We start from the raw sequence: 7013 nt of genomic DNA on the forward strand, positions 1-7013 counted from the left end.
GTGCTAGTTGACCAGAGATGCTTATGTCTTATGGTGATGTAATCATAAAAATAAAACCAGTAAGATAATGGACACATCCAACTTGTTACAGCTCCAATTACAAGTTAACTGGGTTAAATGTGCAATATACAGGGAGCTGAATTTGATTTGGAGCAATTTGGAACATCATATTGCTGATTAAGGACTATCTCACTGTATTTGAATCCCAGGGAAGTTAGAGCCAAACGTCTAAAAGCAGCCTCAGGGCTAATGATCACCTAAAATGTGTGAGGATTTATTAGGAGTCCCGTGCTGGGTGTTTCTGGCATCTCTCACATCTCCCACATCCGGGAGCAGCAAGCTCAGTTACAAATGCTGACTTTAAGGACTGGCAGGTATGAATGGTGTGCCTCAGTTTCCACACAATCCTACCTGTTCCCTTGGTCTCCTTGCGGCCTTACTGTTGTTATGGAAATACTGATGTCACTCTGCTTTCTGGCTGGAGCAAGGTAAGCAGGAGACCAAAGAGCCTGTCTGGTTGGAACAACTCAAACAACCCATCCATTGAGAACTCTCTGGGCCCAACAAACACACTGGTGTTGCTGAGATAGAAAAGTCCAGTCAATTCTTCAGATGATTCAGTGCATGTACAGGATAAATAAGAGCGTGAGTTCATGCCTGGAAGACCCCATTTGCTGTCTGATTTCACCATCCTTTGAATTCATCTGGCTGTTTCAGAGGTTTAAGAAACGTCTCTAGACTGTTCGTTTCTGAAACTTCGCTCACCATAGTCTCCTTTGTCTGTAAATGTGGCTTCTTCAAGAGCTGTGTGAGGGTATAGCAGATACCCTTCTTCCTCTGAAAACATCTTCCTTTTCCGCTGGGTTTCTCTGCCGAGGTGTTTTGAGTGGCTTAGGCCAGCAGCCAGGAGGGGTGCAGGGTGGAAGGCAGGAACTAGCTTTGCTCTGTACATGCAGTATTGCATCTTCTTCATCATACCTTGCATCTGTTTCATTTGCTAACTCCTGAGCAGTGTTTGGTTTGTAAAATATTAGGTAATTTCCCCAAGGTGTTAGCTTCTTATGCTGCAATTGAGGCACCCCATAAATCAGAATGAAAGCCATTTCTAAGTGGAGGAAAACAGACATGCTGCAGAGATCTCTGCACAATAGGCTGTTTCCTGTGATGCTGCTTATGAATTTGACTTAGAGGAAGCTAGACTATATACTGTAGATGGCAGAAGGGGATCACAGAATTGCCAGTGGATCAAGCACAGGGTTAGCCCTCAGGGGACGAAGGGCATGTTCCCAGTTTCACTGCTCATCTGCTCCATGACATAGGGAAGTCACATCACACTGTCACACCTCAGCTTCCCCACCCTTACTTACCAATGTACTAGAAGGCATAACTAAAATAACAGGTAAAGGAAATGCCAGTAAGTAATCACAGCCCTTCATCAAGATTTGTAACTGCATACTTCATAGCTGATCCTGGCCAGTTATTTCTGCTACTTTATAAGTACTTACATAGCCAGCAGATATACATTAAAGTTACAAAGAAGGTCAGTGAATTGAGAGCTCACTCATTTCTGTTTCTTGCAGCCTATTTGTGGTTTTGCCCAAGTTTGATCATGTTTGCACTAGTATTAAATCTGAAATGGCTCTGTTGAGTTCAGTAAATAAACTGACCCTCTGTAACCTAAAGGGCTCTTGCCACAGAACGAGGACTATTATTAGGGAGACAGAATAAGTCTTGGGTGAGCTGGGATGTATCTTCCCAAATGGCTCAGCTCCCTGCATGGCAGATTTTGACAATCCAGTGTTTCTCAGCAGGAAACTGGCACAGCTTGTGCCAGTAGTCATGCTGTATTTGCCACCACTGAAGGGCCTCAGACAGGATCATGCACAATGAACTCAGTAATGATTTTGTCCAACACAGCTTCTCTGTGTTTAATCTAGTAAAGCACAACATCAGACCCCTTCCATGTGTTCATAAGATACAGTGATAGAAAGAAAAGATATCAGATAACAAAATTCCTTTCACAGTGAACAGGAAAAGTTTCTTGGAGAATAGCAGTCTGCACAGCTGGAGGACCACACAGATCAACCTCATTTGCCAGAGTACAGCAATGATCTCATTTCAGTGCATGATGTAGTTAAAACAGGGAGGTCTAATTAAAGCTTGCTTTGGATGGTGAAATAGTATCAAGAGCAGGGAGAAGTGGAAGGACTGGCTTACTCTGTGGCTATCAGCTTAACAGAGCTAGGAGGCAGACTTCTCAGATTGTAAGTTAGTTCCTTTGGAAGCATTACTTTCTATTTCCTTACAAATGGACAAGTAAGAGCTGTCAAGAGCCTATGGGAACGTCCAACTGGAGGATTTAGAAAAGGACTCAACAATCACAAAGTGAGTAGTCAGGGCAAAGGGAACCAAGTTAATTTCTATATTTGGTAACAGGACATCTAACTCCTGCATGTAAGTACAAATAGGTTCACTATGGGAGTCTGTAAATCTCACATGGAGCAAACACAGACTTTCCTATTGCTGCCATCAGCTGATGTAAGGTCTTTCATGAAGTACTGTGCTTGGGCTTGTGCTTATGACAGGAGCTGCTGAGTGTGCCACAGACAGAATAGAAAACTTTGTGTTAAAACATCCAAAACATTGCTTCTGGATGCTGAGGAAATAAAATCCTCTGAAATTAATATGTTGTTTTTCCCTGTAACTAGGTAAAAAGGTGCTGTTAATAGTACACTGGGTGGGGTGTAGTATTTCTGTCATTTCCATCTACCCACATTTTAAAGTTCCTTGAGTAAGCAAGGGTCTAGAGTTCATATTGATTGCTCTTACCAGATGGAGAAGGAATTTTCCTCAATGGCTTTAGATCTCCTTGTGAACAGACATGTGGGGAACACAGCTGGTAGCCAGTGCAGGTCTAATAATTTGAAATAATTGTAAAACTACCAGATGGTGAATATCTGAGTTTGTAGGGTTTTTAGCAGTTCTTCATGCTGCTTTCTATGATTTATCGCATCACCTGAATTCTTCCTCACCTCCTCGCCTACTGTTTTCTTATAGCTGATCTCAGAAATTTTTAATATCCAGTATTGGTGCAATTCTGTGTCCACAGAAGCCAGCAAAAGGAATCTTGATGTTTACTAATGTTAGTGAACCAGGACCTTGCCCAGACTGCCTTACTACACATAAACGGGGGAGGGATGGAAGGGTGCCTGCTACCTCACTCACTCTGTTGGAAAACAGTATTCAGCCATACTACCATCGGGCCGTATCTCCAGGTTAGTCTCCAGGTGAAGCTTCGGGAACTCAACATCAAAGCTATATCCCAGGGCAGGTGGTCAGTTTAATTTTGCGTGGTAAAATAGCATGAATTTCTAAACACTTCCAGCCAAATTTTCAATGGAGGTATAAATCAGCTGGTAGACTGTTACTGTGAGTGCTGGGGGATTTATTTGTGTGCCTCAGCTGCAGCAGCAGCAAACCTGAATTTAAAAGTCCCAGCTGAGCTCCATCCTTTACAGTGGTGCTTTAAATACATCTATCTAATTCTGCAGTCCTCAATCACCCAGAAGACTCCTTTGTAACATAAATGATTTCCAGGTTTCACTTTCCCACTGAGGATATTATTTCAGATTATATTTCCCCAAGTATGTTAGCATGCATTTTCCAAGCTGAATCCTGTTTTATTTTCGGCCCACGTTTCAAATGCCTGTGTGTTATTTCTCTGTCATCTTTCATTTGCAGTTCTTCATCTCATATGTATATTTTCTTAAACTTTAGTTTATATATAAATGGATTTAAAACATTACTGCACACCTTTCCAAGTTTAGCATGTTCTTGGCTAACACTCCTGTTTGTAGCCACAGAATCAAAGAAGATAAATTTACAAGAGAGCTGAAGAGGTCTCCTGGTCTATTCTCTTGCTCTGCCATAACATCAGCACTATCTAAATTTTTCCCAGCAAACATTTGCCTGGTATCTGCTTAAAAGTCTCCCAAATTAAAATTTCCATTGTATCTCTAGGCAATGCTTTCTGTCCTGTTCTATTAAAATGACCTTACCAATAGTTTAACTCTTCCCTGAAAGATCTGCAGACACTGAATAATCACCGCTTTGATCCTTCATCTCAACCAGTTTTCATTCCAGTGTCTTCTTTCAGGTTGACCTGAAATCCATGTCCCCTTAAAGATACGCTTCTCAGTAATTTTCAGTGAGGGTGAAAAAAAGAATATTAAGACTGTTAATATTCCTTAGATTGTTAAGGAACTGAAAGACTTAGACTGAAAGACTGTTAAGGAACAGTCTCATTATGATATTTTTTTTGTTTATTTTCCAGATTTGACTTGGGAGTAGTCTGTAACAAAAGAGGATTTCAGAAGAGTTCTCAAGGCAGCCCTTTGACTCGCCATTTAAAGAAAGTTTAACATACAAAGGCATCTTAGGAAGCATTTTACACAAAAGACACGGATTCTAAGAAATCTCAGTTGTATTTGGCAATGTAGTGGTTGCAGGTCAGTCCTGGGAATTTTATGTTGAATCAGCAGTTCACTGCTGATAAAGGGATTCAGCCTGACAGGCACAGTGACTTCAGCATGTAGCCCTCTGGACCAAATACCTTTTGGAACACATAGTGGGATTTACATTCATCTGGCTGTTCCTCCAGACCCCTCGGAGGGGGAGATGTGTTGGCTGATAAATTCATTATTATTGCCCTCATGCCCTTTCCATCCTGGTCGTTTGACTCCAGACTACTATGAAGAATGAGAAGTATTTTGCAGCTATTGGTCACTGAGCACATTACTGCAACCATCTTTTTGCTTAATGTGACTCACTGAATAGCCATTGGTTGGTAGCAACTTCTGGTAACTATGGGCCCCAATTGGATCTCCTCCAGTCTCTCACAGACCAATTCAACACTCAGAGAGACAGAGAAATCTTTCCATCAACTTTAAAAAGCATTAGCTTGGGTTGTCTCCATAGACTTCACCTCTATCACAATATTCTGAGCCACACAGCTGTTACTTGAAGCCTTTCAGAGTCTATCACTTAGCCACTAGTAAAACTAAAGACTTCCTCTAAAAGTGCCTGAAAATTGTATTTTAATTTAATCTTAATCCATAAGTATTTCACACAGCAGTACTGCTAAAGACAATCAGGCCGCAGGCACATTAGCATAGGTTAAAGATGACCCCTGGAGGACTAATAAATGCTGGCATAATAGTTTGCTGGGGGTATGGTTGTACTGGGTCTTTAAAGAGAGATTCTACTGCCTATAACTGAGTACCTTACAGGTTCAGATGGCTAAATGCTTTTTAGAAGTTCACAAACAGGGAGCTAGGGCTGGCAGAGAGCTGGTGAAGGACAGGATGGTATTAGTATTAGTTCTCTTACTGGGATCAAGGGAAAGCCTTGCTTAGCCTGTTCATCACTCTGTTTAAGGGCACTTGCAAATCTCTCTCTGGACAGCGTGAAAATACATGCATCGGCTGATCTCAGAATGGCAAGTGTCTATCTGTGTTCAGAATGACCATTGTCTATCTGTGTTCAATTTCTCTTCTACCATTTGTTCACTCCCTTTTCTCACTTTCTTCCTTTCAGGCCATTGTTTCTCCCTGTCTTTTCTGCTCCTCCACTTATTTCACCCATATCTTTTTTTCACTCCCATCTGCACTCTTTGAGCAATCAGTTTGGTTGGTTGGTATAGCCTATTTATTTTTATGTTATTATTTCTACTACAGTAGCACCAACAGGCCTGAACCAAGACTGAGCTCCCACTTTACAGTTTAAATGTATAGCAGGAGACAGTCCCCACCCTGAAAAGTTTATACTGTCAGTGAGCAAGGAAAAAGAAGCAAAATGAGTTTCCCAAGGTCCTACAGCAGGTCAGTGGCAGAGCAGAAATTAGTGCTGAAGGTCAGCTTGGTCTCCTGAGTCTCAACCTAGTCCCTGTCTGTTATATATTACTTTTCTTACTCTTTTTTTTTGTGTGTGAAAGTACATATTTTGGTACATATCTTGACTGTCTTCATCATCTGTCCATGCAGAAACAACCTAGGGAATGGTAGGCAGAGTTTTTGCATTATTATTGTATGGTCTTGTATTCCCAGACTTTTACCCGGAACTTTGTCCCCAGAGTTGAGGGATCTACCGAGATTTGCATATAGAAGTGCAATCTGTGTCTGTTTTTGCTCCAAAGCCTTGATACACTTGTGAGCAAACTTGAACCTGTTCTCAAAGCCAAACTTGTCCACTGCTTTTCAAGCATGCTTGTAATCTTTAAGCACTCTGTGGAGGAGAAGAGTCTGAATGCTTCCTGCTCCTTAAAGTGTGTCATAGCTCCTTTATGTAATACATATAGCACAGGGGTAAGGAGAAACAACACAGCCTATGCTATTTATATACCTTGGGTTCAGCTTGCTTAACTACAGAGTAGACATTCTGAGCCCTTGTTACAGCCAGTGTTGTGGATAGAAAGTCACTGAGCCTGGCTTGCTTAACCCTGCTTCTCACCTCACAGTACAGTTACAACACTTGCCATTCCTCCACTTGCTACGGCAACTGGGAAAGATTGGGAATTAACACAGTTCTAGAATAAATGGCTTCAGAGCTGTGTTTCTCTTGGAGAACAAGGGATGAAACGATCTTCTTAACTTCTTTCACCTTGTCTTTGTCACCTTTGCCACCTCAGCTTTTGCTAGAAACTCTGCAGGGGCACTTCTGGGAGGTCATATGTGAAATAACCAGGAATGTCCATGCAAAAAAAAGCACCAAAATTAATCCTGAGAGATTTTCCATGCTCCCCCCTCCTTTTTCCTAAATATTCTCCTTATTGGTTCTAAATGTAGGGTATTATCACTTCAACAGTCACTAGGTAAAACACAAAGCCTGTATTTTCAGTCACTTGACCAAGTGCTTGCTTAAATGGTCCTTTTCCAGCCCTGTGGAACGAAAGCTGAATTTATAATCAGTAACTTTGTCAAAGTCAGTCTGAGCTGTATTAGCATCTAAGAAAGCAA

Source organism: Pezoporus flaviventris, unplaced genomic scaffold, assembly GCF_033815535.1.
Source record: "Pezoporus flaviventris isolate CSIRO_AGI_PZ_B2104156 unplaced genomic scaffold, CSIRO_AGI_Pfla_v1 ptg000096l, whole genome shotgun sequence".
Lineage (NCBI taxonomy): Eukaryota > Metazoa > Chordata > Aves > Psittaciformes > Psittacidae > Pezoporus > Pezoporus flaviventris.